The sequence below is a fragment of the Mustela lutreola genome, chromosome 18 (assembly GCF_030435805.1).
Source record: "Mustela lutreola isolate mMusLut2 chromosome 18, mMusLut2.pri, whole genome shotgun sequence".
NCBI lineage: Eukaryota > Metazoa > Chordata > Mammalia > Carnivora > Mustelidae > Mustela > Mustela lutreola.
Genome location: NC_081307.1, coordinates 8697553 through 8713113, shown reverse-complemented (window position 1 = coordinate 8713113; position 15561 = coordinate 8697553). Strand labels below are relative to the sequence as shown.

Below are 15561 nucleotides of genomic sequence, written 5' to 3'. Positions count from 1 at the left end.
ATACACAATGGTGAAGGTCCGAGTCAACAGATTTGGCCATATTAGGTCACCAGGGATGCTTTTAACCCTGGCAAACTGGATATTGACACCATCAGTGACCCCTTCATTGACCCAAACTACATGATCTACCTGTGTTGGTAGGATTCCACCCATAGCAAATTCAGTAGTATTGTCAGGAAATTTGTCATCTCCATCCATGGAAAGCCCATCTCCATCTTCCAGGAACAAGACCCCACCAACACCAAAGGGAGTAATGCTAATGCTGAGTATGTTGTGGAGTCCTCTGGGATCTTCACCACCATGGAGAAGTCTAGGGCTCACTTGAAGGTGGGATCAAGAAGTCATCATCTCTGACCTTCTGCTGATATCCCCATGTTTGTGATGGCCATGAACCATGAGAAGTATGACAACTCCCTCAAGATAGTCAGCAATGCCTCCTACACCACCAACTGCTTAGCCTTCTGGCCAAGGTCATCCATGACAACTTAGGCATTGTGGAGGGACTTGTGACCACAGCCTATGCCATAACTGCCACCCAGAAGACCATGAACAGTCCCTCTGGAAAAGTGTGGTGTGATAGCCAAGAGGATGCCCAGAACATCATCCCTGCTTCTACTGGTGCAATCAAGGCTAAGTTCACCCCAAGCTGAACTGGAAGCTCACTGGCATGATCTTCTGTGTCCCTGCCCCCAAAGTGTCAGTTATGGATCTGACCTAATGCCTGGAGAGAGTTGCCAAATATGATGACATCAAGAAGGTGGGAAAGCAGGGATCCTGGGCTACACCGGGTCATCTCCTGAAACTGTAATAGTGATACCCACTCTTCCACCTTCGATGCCAGGGCTGGCATTGTCTTCAATTGTAAGCTCTTTTCCTGGTATGACAATGAATTTGACTATAGCAGTTCGGTGGTAGACCTTATGGTCCTCATGGCTCCAAGAAGTAAGAGCCCCCCACTGGACCACCAGCCCTAGTTAGAGCAAGAGGAAGAGAGCTGCTGGGGAGCCCTTGCCCCAACTCATCCCCCAACACACTGAGTATTTCCCAACCTCTACACAGTTCCCATCCCAGACCCCCTAAAGAAGGGGAAGTGTTTGGGGAGCCCTATCTTATCTTGTACCATCAATAAAGTATACTGTACCCAGCCAACACACACACACACACACACACACACACACACACACACACAAGAACAAATGAGTAAATATGATGTAATACCACTCAACCATGAAAAAGAAATGAACTACTAACACGTATAACATCATGGATGAATCTTACAAAGATAATGCTGACTGAAAGAAGGCAGACATGAGAATACATACTTAATAATTCCGAAACTTGTCTATGGTGATATAAGTCAAAACAGTGGTTACTTTGCAGGGAGAATAGGGAGAGAATTGACTGGGAAGGGATACAAGGGAAGCTTCTAGAATACTAATCATATGCCATATCTTGATCTAGGTATGGTTACATAAGTGTATACTTTTGTAAAAATCAGTCAAGCTATGCACTTAAGATTTGTGCATTTTATTCTTTTTTATGTTACACTTTAATTTTTTTAGTTTTTTAAAAAGCAAAGGGATAATAAACACAAAATTCAGGAGAGTGGCCACTTCTGAAGGAGAGCCCATGGAAGGGGATAAGGAAGAAGTATACAGACACTTAAAGTTTACATTCCTGATGCATAAAATACCCTTCTGTATATATCAAATATCACATTAAACATGAAAAAAAAATCTTTTAGTAAAAACAAATTATTCAAACAATTTAAACCCATGTGCTAAACTCAGGAAGAATTTTTAAAGTAAAATTAATATAAATTATTTTCAGTGATATTTAAATACAGGAAAACAATGCATTAATATAATGGTGCTGGTTGTACTTTCAAGAGGTCCCTCTGTCTGGGGTAGAGCACTAAGAATGGTGGGCATCACTGAGTATATACTGTCTGTTGGGCACTGTTGTGAATGCATTACATGCATCTAATTGTCACATAACCCTATGAAGCCAGTACTGTTATCACCTCAAATGAACAGATGGGGTAACACACACAGGGAGTTCAAGTGATTTGCCCATGGCCTCACAGCAGGCAAGCCTGAGAGTCAGCCTCTGAAGGCTGGTTTTGAATTGCCCTCTGGTTTAGAGCCTGTTTGTTTCACCCCTGCACTGCTCTGCCTCTTCTTATAAGAGGCACATCCCTGATTTCTGGAAGTTCTCAACCATACCCGACTCCTGACAAGGCCTGAAATCGAGTTCCAGAGTTTTATAATACCTGCCTCAGAGAGAGGGGTGTTGTGATGTGTCCATAATTACAACGACAATGAATTACAGTGTCATTACCGCCAATAACAATAACAATAAACATTAAGCCCACATGGCACTACATTACAGAATAGATTTAAAGGTTGCCATGATTGAACTGTTACCATGTTTCCTAATTTCAGACCTTCACTAAGAAAGAAGTAACTCGGATAAATTACCTTTTCTCTGTGAACTCTCTCCTGTCCTTTTCTGGCTTATGACCCCTACCACTTTAAACGATGCATGTGATTTATTCATGATGTGTATCTTACCTCTCCTCCAGGATGATAGGATTCATTTCTGATTCTTCCTTGCCTCCCATTACTTAGACATAGTAGGTGCTTAGCAAATATCCCTGTAATCAGTGAATGCATAATAAATAAATAAAAATTAGGTCAAACACCCCAGTTCTTTATAAAAGCTTCCACATAGAGGAGCCTGGGTGGCTCAGTGGGTTAAAGCCTCTGCTTTCAGCTCAGGTCATGATCCCAGGGTCCTGGGATGGAGCCCCACATCAGGCTCTCTGCTCAGCAGGGAGCCTGCTTCCTCCTCTTTCTCTGCCTGCCTGCCTCTCTGCCTACTTGTGATCTCTATCTGTCAAATAAATAAATAAAATATTTTAAAAATATAAATAAAAGGGGCACCTGGGTGGCTCAGGCGGTTAAGTGTCTGCCTTTAGCACAGGTCTTGATCTCAGAGTCCTAGGATTGAGCCCCACATCAGAATCCCCACTCAGTGGAGAATCTGCTTCTCCCTCTCCTTCTGCCTCTGCTTCCCCAGGTTGTGCTCTCTCTCTGTCAAATAAATAAATAAAATCTTTAAAAAGACCTTGCCCATCATATTTGCCGCTGTATCTCCAGGGCTTAAAGAACCTCTAAGTTGTAAATATTAAATATCTGTAAATGTTGGTTGAATGAATGAAAATATGAAGGATAAATCATTCTCCCACATTGTAAAGTAGCTGTAAACCATTCCTCATCTCTGTGAAAGGTCTCCCACTCTGGATGGGTCGACATGTCCATCAGCTCAGAGGAATAAGGAATACATGCTGCTGGGTCTTGATGATGGGATGAATGAGTTTATAATGGAGTGATGGGTGGCTGGCTTGAGAGAAAACCCTTCACACTGATCCAACCACATGGCAGTGGTGGTGGTGGCCTGTGCAGGAATTGCAGCAAACTATTCTTATTACACCATCCTAGAGACGATGACGATGAATGTACATGGCTTGAATGTCTTTCAGATTTTTTGTTTCCCTGCTTGGTTGAGATATAATTAACATACAACATTGTTTAAGTTTAAGGTGATAGATTCATCTATTGTAAAATGCAACATATATCACCATATTGAGAGCTGACACCTCCATCTTGCCCTAGCACGACCATTTCTTTTGGGGCGAGAACATTTAAGATTAACTCTCTTAGCAAACTTCAGACATACAATATAGTGTTTTAACTAACTGTATTAACAATAGTTAACTAATAGCATTTTAATATGACATAAATTAGATCCTTAAAACTTACTCATCTTATAATCATCTTATAACCAGAAGTTTATACTCTTTGACCAACATTGGTCAACTATCTCTCCAATTCCTCAACTCTACCAGCCCCTGGTAATCACCATTCTAGTCTGTTTTTATGAATTCAATTTTTTTTTAGATTACACATATACATGACATCATACATTATTTGTCTTCTCGGTCATTTTTTTCACCTAGCATAATGCCCCCAAGATCCATCCATGGTGTCCCAAATGGCAGGATTTCCTTCTTTCTCATGGTTAAATCATATTCCACTACACACACACACACACACACACACACACACACACACACACACATCAATTACATCTTTACCCATTCATCCACTGATGGTCCCTTAAGTTGTTTCTACATCTTGGTTACTGCGAATAATACTGCAATAAACAGGAGAGTATAGGCATTTCTTGGTGATCCTGTTTTTATTTCCATTGGATACATGCCCAAAAGTGGCATTGCTGGATCCCCTGGCAGTTCTATTTTTAATTTTTGAGGAACCTCCAGAGTATTTTCCACATTTGCTGCACCAATTTACATTCCCACCAGCAGTGCACAAGACCTCCCTTTTCTCTACATCCTCACCAGTACTTGTGATCTCTTGTCTTTTCTGATGATGGCCATTCTAACAAGAGTGTGGTGTTATCTCTCATGGTGGTTTTGATTTTTTTTTCCCTGATGATTAGTGACACCGAGCATCTTTTCGTGTACCCCTTGTCCATTTGTTTGTCTTCTTTGGAAAAATATCTATTCAGTTCCTCTGCCAATTTTTTAATTGGATAGTTTGGGATTTTTTATTGTTGTTGTTGGTTTGGTGTGGGGTGTGTGTGTATGTGTGTGTGTGATAAAGCTGTCTGAATTCTTTATACATTTTGGATATTAACTTCTTATCAGATAAATGATTTGCAAATATTTTCTCCCATTCAGTAGAGAGCCCTTTCGTTTCACTAGTGGTTCCCTTTGCTGTGCAGAAGCTTTTTAGTTTGATGTAGTCCCTTTGCTTATTTTAGTTTTTATTGCCTTTACTTTTGGTGTCAAATAAAAAAAAAAAAATGTAGGTCATGGAGCATACTCCCTACATTCTCTTCTAGGAGCTTTAAGGTTTCAGGTCTTCAATCTTTAATCCATTTAGTGATTTTTGTATATAGTGTCTGTTGAGGTCCTGTTTCATTCTCCAGAATTTTCTTTGTCTAGTTAGAAGTCGCCTAGGCTGGACGTCAAGCTCCATGATAGGATCGGGGAAGTTCTCTTCTTCAGTCTTTCCTGCTCCACTTCCATTTCTTGATTTCTTTGGCATATCATTCTATCAATGGGGAAAGCCTGTGATGGCCCTTCTTAAATATGAAACATCACCATTCAGAGTGAGCTATGCCTTGGGGTAGCTCTGGAACAGCCATTTGAGGAAAAGACTGTTCTTTCCTGCCCTTGAAAAAGCAGGCCTTGTTCTCCTGGGTGGGAAGCTTGACCTTCTTCCTGACTCCTCCCCGCTCTTCACCTCCTACCCAGCTCCTCCTTCTAGCCCCCAACACATCTGTTTCATCTCCTCTTCCCCCTACCCCATCTATCCCTTCTGGTCTGCAGTGAGGGGGCATGCCAGAGTTTGATCTCAGAGCCCAAAGAATCCACAAAACAAGCCACAGAGTCTAACAGAAATGCTCTGGAACAAATTGTTTCTCAGCGACTTGCTCAGAAGAGTGATCAGAACCGGAGACTACGGCCCAGTTTGTTCGTTCATATCCTTTTACTGCAAAAGACCAAGTTCTGACCAGCACGTATTTTGATGTCTGATCCAGGGCATCGCTTAGCAAAACCCCTGAGCTTCTGCACCCCCCCCCCTCCCCACCACCATTCCCTTCGCTAAGTGACTTGGGGCGGGGCGGGTGCGGGAGCAGGGGGAATGAGAGGAGAGCTGGGGGAACAGCTCACTCCCTGAGACTCAGAACCCAGTGTCTCAGAAATGCCATCCAGTACACCTCCCGCTCTTCTAAAGGCGTCTATTCGTTCTTAGCATTCTGGGTGAGTTTTTATGGCACCTGTCTCAACCACATGGGCCTCTCCATCCAGTGACTTCTATCTTAGCCTGTCGTCTCAGGCTCTCTCTCTCTCCCCACTTCTGGGCGCCGTGGTCACCCGGTGGATCTATCTCGGCGTGTCCGTCCCGCCGCAGACCTCTTCCCCACCCCCCTCGGGGCCCCGGACCCGGAGCGCCCAGCCTCGCCCGCGCTCCCGGGGCGGCGGGGAAATGCCGGAGCGCGCGGCTCGCCGCGCCGGGCGCTTTCATCCCGATCCAGGTGGCGGCAATCCAGGACAGGATTTACGGGGCCCTGACCCTGAGCCGTCAAGAAGGAGCAGCCAGATTAATGGGGTGGGCGGGCTGGGGTAATAATCGTTTGTTTGATGTGACAAGCCTGATAGGCGTTGATTTACTTACAGACTGATGGGCTTTTAATTGAGCACCTCCATCCCAGTCACTTCAAAGGCAGGGGAAGTTGACAAGGGGCCCCTTGCACCGAGGGTGCCCGGTGACTGACAGCCCCCCTCCGCGGACGCTCGGCTCGGCCCGCGATTGGGCCCCGCGGACCCGGCCCGGCCCTCTGGCAAAGTAACACATTTTCGGTGTAACTCAGAAATGGCCTTTTGTCTGCTGCCAAGGGGGGCAGGCCCGGCTCGGCAGGCCGCGCGGCTCGCGGGAGGGCGAGGGCCGGGAGCCGCGGGTGGCCGCCCGGCTCTCCCCGCCCCTCGCCGGGCCGCCCGGCTCCCACCTCCTCCGCCCTCGCCTCACTTCCTCCCCCTTCCCAAACCCGCGCTCCGCTCGGCCCTTCCCGCCTCCCCGCACCCTGCTCCTTCCTCCGCCCACTTCCTCCTTCCTCGCCCCCTCTCGGGAAAGGCCGAAAAAGGTGGAGTCGGCGTCTGCGGTCCCCGGAGTGGCCTGTGACCCGGTCCGTCCCGTCCCCGGACAGCCACCCTGCTGCCCCTGTCGCGCCTTCAGATCGGGGCACCCTCGGCCTGGGAGGCCAGGCCTCCAGGGAAGGGGCAGGGGCCACAGACCTCCGTGACTAAGGTCCAGCGGGACTTCCAGCCCGTTCTCCTTTGGTCCAGAAGAGGCTTTCATAACACTCTGCTTGGAATATTAGGAAATGTCCTTTATCGGGAAAGTTCTGTCAGAATGGATTTGTTTTGGTTTTGTTTGTTTGCTTTGTGTAGTTAAGTTCTGATTTCCTGGCTGCTGAACTTGACTTGGGCGAGGAGGAGGACGCGCCCAGGACTCTCCGGTGACGTCTGCTCACCTGCTGCGCCCGGGCTGGCGTCCAGGACAGGGGGACCCGGGAGTCGCGGAGGCTGGGACCCCACCCACCCAGGGGGCGGAGTCCCTGACCTCTAAGGGTGGGGCCTCCAAGCGTCCTCCCTGGGCGGGGTGGTTCTGTGGGACCCCTTGAGGGAGGCTCCAGCTTCAAGTTCTAAGTCAAGCCGCTTTAGTGACTGCCCAAGACTGTGGGCAAGGTCCCTCCCCTGCGTTTTCTTCTTCTTCCCCCTGTAGTGACCCGTCCCAGCTCAAATAGCCAGGAAGGAAATGAGAGAGCAAGAAAGACAACAATAATAACTAGAAAAGACAACAATAATAACTAGAAAGACAACAATAATAACTCACATTTGCATAACACTATTTAGTTTGGAACACACTTTCGCCTCTATTATATTAATTGGTCTTTTAACTGTGTGAGGTAATAAGTGTGCTGTCCTTTTGCCCATTTAGACAGATGATAAAACTGAGACTCAAAGGATAATGTGCTCCCAAGAGACAAAATCGCATCCCAAATTCAGGGACATTAAGACATAAACCATGTCCCAAACTCCCTCCAAATCAGCTCCTTCCTTCACCGCATATCACTGCATCCCAGAGACTATTGTCTCCCATTCCTTTTGAAGCTGCTTTTTCTTACTCCAGGTAAGTGGTTAATCTTGTTTCCCTCCCTTGTTTTCTCTTTTCGGGCCCTCCCCTGGCCCTCCACCCTCCTGGTCTGGGTGTCCAAGGACAGAGCATCCCACCTACCTTTGGGAGGCCAAATGTGTCCCTTAGTCTCTGCCCCAAAAGACACTTCCAAGGCTCCCTGAGACCATGATGCGCCGTTAAGACCTGCTGCCCCAGCTCTCCTCCAGCATCCGTGTATGAAATGGTCATAGGCGAAGCCCCTGTGCATTGTGTTCTCTACTCAAACACATTCCCTCAAGTTGTCCATTGCCTATCATCTCAAAGCCAACAAAACACATGTTTCTCCTGACCTGCTGGAAGGGTAGTTGCTACTACAGAGCTGAGCCCTGGGACAGAGGCTTCAGAGAAACTAATCATCTTTCCCTTTCTGGCTTCTATGCCTTGGACGGATTTCCACTGATGGACTGAATACCACAAGACGTGGTCTGTTTACATGTCGGTGTCCTCCCTGGAGTCCAGGGACAAGTATGCATCTTCTCATCTTATATCCCCCGTGACCAACGCTGAAATGTTGCAGAAACTCTTGTTGCTGAAAGGGTTATCGAAAGGCAGTATAGTGTCTGGGTGAAGTCAGATAGCCTGGGATCACATTCCCAGCCCCACTGCTTGCCAGCCACACAGCCTTCAGAGAGGTCATTTCCATTTTGCATGCCTCCGTTTCCTCATCTGTAAAATGGGATAAAAAGAGCACCTACCTGGTGAAGTTATTGTGAAGGCTGAACGGGTTAATAACCTATGTCATCTAATCCACAATGCACTAGAGTTTTAGATCTCACAAGGAAAGAAGAAAAGGCTGTGAAACAATCTGTGACACAATGCTTTTTATCAATGTCAGAGATGTTTAAAAGTGTTTAAAATGTCTACATAAAACCCTTAGAGGGGCGTGTGGGTGGCTCAGTCAGTTAAGCATCTGCCTTTGACTCAGGTCATGATCCCAGAGTCCTAGGATCAAGACCCTACCCCACCCCCCTACCCCCACCACCACCCCCCCACGTTGGACTCCCTGCTCAGTAGGGTGTCCCAGTCTCCCTCTGCCTCTCCTCCTTGCTCATGCTCTCTCTCTCTCTCTCTCTCTCAAATAAAGAAAATTAAATGAAAATAAAAACACTTAGAAGAGTAGCTATCTAAGTGAAAGCTACTGCTCTTGTTGAAATGTATTCTAACAAAAGCCCCATGATGAGTGAGTTAGTCCTCACTTTTTTACAGACGAGGAAACAGAGATTCGGATTGCTAAAGGAGCTTGACTGAGCTCGCAGGGCAATGAACCCTCCGCAGGCATGGCAGGCATTTAAAACCTGCCTTTGAGGTGCAGTAATCTACAGTTATTACAATAGCTGGCAGTCGCCCACCACGCTCCCCGGGAGTTAGGAGCTGGGTTTTGTTCTCAATTGCATTAGCTTTCCTTAATCTAAATTTCTTCCCCCTCTGGTATAATAACTCTGCTTCTTCCTCCCCCTCCTCCTTTGTACTTGGCTCCGATCTTGTTACTTTTCTGTTAATGGCTTCAGGTTCTACTGTATCTGCGATTTGAATTGTAAGCGACCTCATATCTTTTATGGCGGTAGGGGGGTATAAATAAATATAAAGGTCATGATCAGCTTTTAAAGATGACATGCAGCAAGAAAAAGTGAGAGGGCATATGGCCACGACTGCACGTGGGAATGTATATGTGGACACCCTGAGGGACTGCCCACAGTGCTCCCTCCAGTGCTACCCCAGAGAGAATCTGATGCTAGGTGTCCCAGTGCAGGTCAGAGCTCAGCAGGCCCCTACACCTGGGGTAGCTGTCACACCAGACTTTTTTCCCATAGCCCAACGAGAACTACAGAGTGGAAAGGCAGAGGATCTTGGGAAGTTCTGGGGGCTGGAGGCAGTGAACTTTTCTAGGACATTCTCTGGCTCTCCTTGGTACCGCCTGCCTCGGTCCCAAAAAAGATGCCACTTGGCCACTTGTGCCCACCATTTCCCCACATGAGGAACCCCAGTATTCTACCTCTTCTGTCCAGCTCATAATACTCCCGTTAAAAGATAATGGATACAATAGGGTATAGTATCATACTGAGGTTTTGCTTCCCAAGTCGGGAGGCCAGGGGCTGGCTAGAGAGTCATATTTGTGAATTTGCTTGGATTTTAAAGGATGGGATCTGGGTGGAGAGGGCTTTTCCAAAACTTCTCTCAACTCTCCCACATCAAAAGCTGGGTGAGCAAGGCAGTTTGAGAAGGACGCCTGCACAGGGCACGGGGAGCTTTGCCACGGGAAGCAGGGAGAACACGCCATCCTTCAGTACCCCTGAATGGAGCCTACTGTTCTTCCTCCAAGATTGAATAAAATGTATTCTATGCTCAGATCTACCAGATAAAGAAAGAATATATCAACAAAGACGGGGAAAGACGAAAATGGTTGTTCAGCGATCCATTCATGTACGTGTAGTTCATCTCCAAGGCTTCCAAGAAAGCAGCTGCGCACCAAATCCCTTCCGACGCTGTCTGTATCTGAGCCTCCTGGGAGATAATCCTCTTAATGGAATATTTAAGAAATCGGATATAAATCACCAACCTTTTATCTCACCTGAAGATCCGTCCTCCATAGGGCGGGTGATGGCGGATGGCGCATACGTCTATCTACATACGGTAGGTGGCAGGTGTCTTTGTGAGTGGATGTTGCCATGTTTTTAGGCTCGTTATGTTTTTCAATATCTAAATCTATTTTAGTTTTCTGAAGATAGGGGTGTAAGATTATAAATCTTAGAGATCAGAGCCCAGAAAACAGCTGCACCTAGAGACAATTAAAACACACATCCCTGGGAGAAACCTTTTTGGTCATTTGCAACCAACAAAAATGCCTATTATTATGACACGCTCATAAATAACGAGTTTGGCATATGCTTTAGTACCAAACAAAAGATGAATAAATTAAATTTGATTTACAACCTTTTTTCATTTTTATTAGCACTGCTCTGAAGAGTTTATGTAAGGGACGTGCCAGAGCAGTTATGCCAAATGTTTTAAGGCGTTGGTATTGATATTATATAAATTAAGGTGTTTTAATTTGCATTCTTTAATTAACTAAATACTGGCAGAAAAATAAAACACAAGGGCAGCCCTGACTTATTGCTTCTATTAAACTGCTGACGTCTCTGAAAAGATGCTTTAAGTAATCCAATTCATACAGAGAGCAGGAGGAAGGGGTATTAACACTCTGATTTGGCAAAACACATCGGGGTTGAAGAAACCAATATCCTGCTTTGCTTGCACAGTGGTTAAGGTGGTGAGTGTATTCTAAGAAGGTCTGCATCAGTGTCCCCAAGGAAGAAGTGGTCAATGTTTTTTTTTTAATTGTGCATCCTGCCCAGGTCTGGGCGGAAGGGTCAAGAGGCAGCCCAGCCCTACCACCGGGTATGAGCAGGTTTCTGGCCTGTATCACTGCCAGTCTAAAAAGGGAAAACTGGTTGAATAAAGCCAGTGGATCCCAGGTCAACATGATCAGGTCCAAAAACCAAGGAAGGAAAGAGTTAAAGATCCTTCAGTACACTTAGCTTCTTCTCCTCAATGCTCCCCATCTCATGTAGGCCCCAAGCAAAACCAAAAACAAACCCCAAAAAAACTTCCAAAAAGATGTGCCTGGAGTATTTCAATTCCTTTCCATGCCCTGAGTCCTGTCTTCAGCTCCAGAGACTTCCTTAAAATTCACTCTTACAGTGAGGGCAGTAAGTACTTTCTCTTCCAAGTCAGAATGAACTTCTCCCTACTTTCCCTTCTTTGCTCTTCATGTTTGCTCTCTGTTTCTCCTCTCCTGTAGGGTCAGAATCAACCCTGGTAAGGTCTCAGCTTCTGTGATTCTTGCTCCAAACGTGTAGGGAGGGACAGCTGTAAGAAGGAGATCACAGTTTCCCGCGTTGGCCGTAGGAAAGAGGTTTCTCCTAAAACAAAGGCGAGAACATTTTATTTCTCTTCCCTAAACCCACAGGAAAAGAGCCGTCTGTACAAAAGCCCATACTGTTCTCTCCCCATTTGAAGGGTATCCGACTTGGATCCTCTGCTGGGACCGCCAAGCATCATGTCCAGGGTGGGGATCTTGGGGCTTCACAGACACCTGTTGAGTTGATTGGAGACATCACACAGGGAGAGGTAGGGCTGGGGAGCACAACTTGGCTCTCTCCTGGCCCCTACACTGCCTGTACCCTTGCATATGGCACCAGCACTGTGTCTTTGGAAAGCCCAATAAGAAGCAGGTCAAGGGCAAGCCCAAGCAAGCCCAATGGTCCAGGCCTCCGAGTCCTGTCCTTATGCAATGTCCCTACCCCAGTTTTCTTCCTTGAGGCTTTTCTTGACTCACTCCAGAAATAAAGGATGAATTCCAACTTTTAATAAGGAAAATACCGGTCTCCTTTGCCAGCATCCTATCCGCCCGCCCCACCCCCTCCAAAAAAAAAATCGCACTTTCTTGTCGTTTTCCATCTTGCAACTCTGTCAGTTGTTTTAAAACAACTGTTTTAAAACATGTCTCCTGTCACAAATATGATTGTCATCATGCATTTTTACTGCAGTGGTGAAAATTTCACCCAGCTTTGAGAGAGGGGAGGGACCCCTGAGAGCCCCTTCAGGCCTGCCTCAGGACAGGAATGAACAACAGGAAAACGACACCGTCATGGTTTTGAACTACTGTGGTTTTTCTGGTTGTGGCTGTCTGCGTTGTTTGCTTGTTTTTTGTTTTACTCAATCATTTGTTCTTTTTTTTTTTCCTTAATTTAAGGAAATTAATGAGAAAAACGAACACAGCCTGGCAGAAAGCGGTTGTGTTGAACTTATCAATGACAGGCCCTGGGAGACATGTGAGAGTTGCTTCGGGATGCCTGAGGAAAGTTCTTCAAGATGTTAGAATTTTACTTTAGACATCCTGGAATGTAAATCCATCCTGATTCCAAGAGCTTATCAACACTCTGCCTGGTTCTTCCCATTGCCAGGGAATGGGTCAAGGGTCAACCTTCCCAGGGTCAAGGTTACGAAGGAAAAGTGAGCTTTTGACTCAGAGGCCCAGGCCTAGGACCAGAAGTGAGAGGACCGGAGTACAGCTCCTGCTGGGAGTCTTGGCAAAGCAAAGCTGCAAGCCTTGTTGAGAAATCACACACGCGTGATGTTTCGTACCTTTGAATTTTACAGGTAATACCTCTTCAAAAATAAAAATAAAATGAAAACTATCTTGGTGAGCACGTGACTAACAGTAAGTGTTGATTTCATAATTCGATGTCTTGCAATCCTTCACAAGCCTCCTTCTGGTTGGGTCTGGCGATGAACCTTGACTTAATGCTACCAAAACCATTTCATGCATTGTCTTTGACACAAACCTTTGCCTTTCAGTGAGCATAAACCAGTAAAGTGTAGATGCTACAGAGTTCTTATTGGGGCTCACTGACTGGAAAGTTGGCTTTATTAAAAGATGTACTTGCCAATATCTTGGACTCTTTTAAGCCAGACTTGAATATTCTTCTCCTCCTTTTTTCCTACTAAATGAGGGAGAAGGTTGGAAGGGGTGAAGCCAGGGTCATGAGAAGCATGCGTGTTTTATTTGTTTTGTTTTTTGTTTTGTTTTTCATTTCCATCTTTCAAGTTCTCCAAATGAATGTGACCAGAAGGTCCCAGAGGTGTCCCCCAGGTTTCCTGGGGGAACTTCTAGTTCACCCCAAGTACCTCCTCCCAACCATCTTAAAGGGAGTTTGTTTTGAACACATAGAGTTTTTGCCCATGTGCTCCTAAGAATATCACCCTATAATCTATTAGCCCACACAGAAAATGATATATACCCTATATATACCCTTATACACGTATCTGGTAAATCACAGCATCAGCAAGACGAAAAAGCATCCCAATGTCCACCAGGAGGGGACCAGTCACATAAACTGTGACACATCTGTGTAACAAAGTCAAGAAACTAAAAAATAAATAGATATGAGGCAATCTCCAACACATATTTTTTTAAAGCAAATGCAGAATGATTTTTTAATATGTCACTATCTGTGTATCAAAGAAAGAAAGAATATACACGTATATGCTAATATATATACGAAAGATCTCTGGAAAGATGGGCCATAAACTCACAGCCCCAGTGCACTGGGGAGAGAAAAGAGCTGGCAGGAGGGAGGTATTTTCACTGTACATTCTCATAGCTTTGGAATTTGGCGCCATGGGAATGCACTTTGTCATAAATAAATGAATACAATTTTTCAACAAAATAAAAAGTAATTTAAAGCACGTTCAGAGGCAGTTCATTACGTAAATCCCCACTCTGAACGGACAGCTAGAGTTGGATACTTCTGGCTGGCCAAGGACTCGGTGGGGACCTGGCCTCTTCGGTTTCCTTCTCTGAGCAGAGGCTGGCAGAAAGCCACGGAAACAAACACTCCTTGAAATTGTTCTGACATCTTGGAATTTGGTTTCATCGAATACAACCAGTGATCACTGAGCCACTGCTGGAGCAGCTCTCCTCTTTTTCTCTAATCAGCTGCGTTGAAATGAGTCTGAAGCAGCACAGGCCAGCCCGTGGCAAGCCCAGCCCAGAGAGGTGTGTGCTTTTGGCAAGTTTAAAGGCTTACCTGCCAGGAGGGGGGAATCAGAGAAACTTCATTCTCAGTCTGCCCCTTACCAAGGGAGGTCTTCTGGAGGGACTGGGGTGCACACAGGTTCCAGCTCGTGGAAGCTCAGTGTATAGGGGCAGGACGTGGGGGCAGACAAAGTCCCCCCTTCCCTTTCAAGGACCTTCACTCTCCTTCAGGACTCCCCTATACCTAAAGGAGAGACAGAGCCTGAACACACCTCCCATGGTTTATACTGACGCCAACAGGGTGCTCAGTAAATGTTAGTGGATCTCAATTTGACTTTGAGTAAATGCACTTAAGAACAGTGGGTAACTATACTACAGGCCACTAAGCAGAATTAAAGTTTAGCCCTCCTGACTTTTTTTTTTTTTTTTTTTTTTTTTTGATCTGCAAAAGAAGCATACAGATCCTTCACTTCAAAGGAATAAAGGGCTGCCCTGCCTTTCAGCAGCTGTGGAATGTGCCTGCTGGCTTGCTCTGGTCCTCACCCACCTTGGGATCACCTCAGGCCTGTGCCTACCAAGTGGTCAATAAAACAGTCATTGAATGAATTAATTCAATCCAGTTTCATTAATTAAATGAATGTTCCCCTCACTTCTTCCTCTGCCTCCACTTCTTCTCCACCATCTTGTCCTTCCTAGGGATGAAAGGGAAATCCTGATTGAGAAGACCAGTGCTCTGGAAAACAATTTAAGTCATTTGTTTACAGCTTCTCACAGCTAGAGCTCCCTCAGTCCTGCACACAGTTGACTGGCTCAGGAAACAATTAGTTGGGTTCGAATCCTGCTTCTGCCAAGTTCTAGCTATGTACCTTGGACAAGTTACTTCACAGCTCTGGGCCTCAGAGGCACCTCACCTTTCACACAGGCACGATAGGTGCCCACCTAAATTAGTTATCACATGCAAGGAGCTCAGAACAGCGTCTGGCACACACTAAGTGATCAGGAAATGTTATTATCGCCCTGGGTGACACTCTCCGTGTCTGCTAATCATAACTGAGACATTGGCTGACTATTAACATAGGATTCCTCCCAGCAGTATTTGCAATTGAAGAGGAATGCCTAAAGAATTTGAAGGCCCAAAGGAACGATGAAGTCAAGGGGTAATACCCAGGGCTGAGGCTGATGTATGGGGCGTAA

At 45.8% G+C, this 15561-nt stretch overlaps 2 long non-coding RNA genes and 1 pseudogene across 2 annotated transcripts in view; 2 read left to right on the top strand and 1 right to left on the bottom strand.

The window, feature by feature from the left end:
* The window catches only part of LOC131820552 (uncharacterized), a 40309-nt gene extending 33435 nt beyond the window's left edge, over nucleotides 1–6874 (bottom strand). Inside the window, exons 1-2 of the long non-coding RNA XR_009349689.1 lie at nucleotides 6270–6874; nucleotides 2574–2656 (exon numbers count right to left, since the gene is read on the bottom strand). This is a non-coding gene — a long non-coding RNA (uncharacterized LOC131820552). The remainder of the gene's footprint in view (nucleotides 1–2573; nucleotides 2657–6269) is intronic.
* Nucleotides 8–718, top strand: LOC131820550 (glyceraldehyde-3-phosphate dehydrogenase-like; annotated as a pseudogene).
* On the top strand, nucleotides 5683–12770 carry LOC131820553 (uncharacterized). Its single transcript, XR_009349690.1, has 3 exons — nucleotides 5683–5854; nucleotides 10177–10460; nucleotides 12583–12770. It is a non-coding gene; the product is annotated as an uncharacterized LOC131820553 (long non-coding RNA).
* The last annotated feature ends 2791 nt before the right edge of the window (nucleotides 12771–15561 follow it).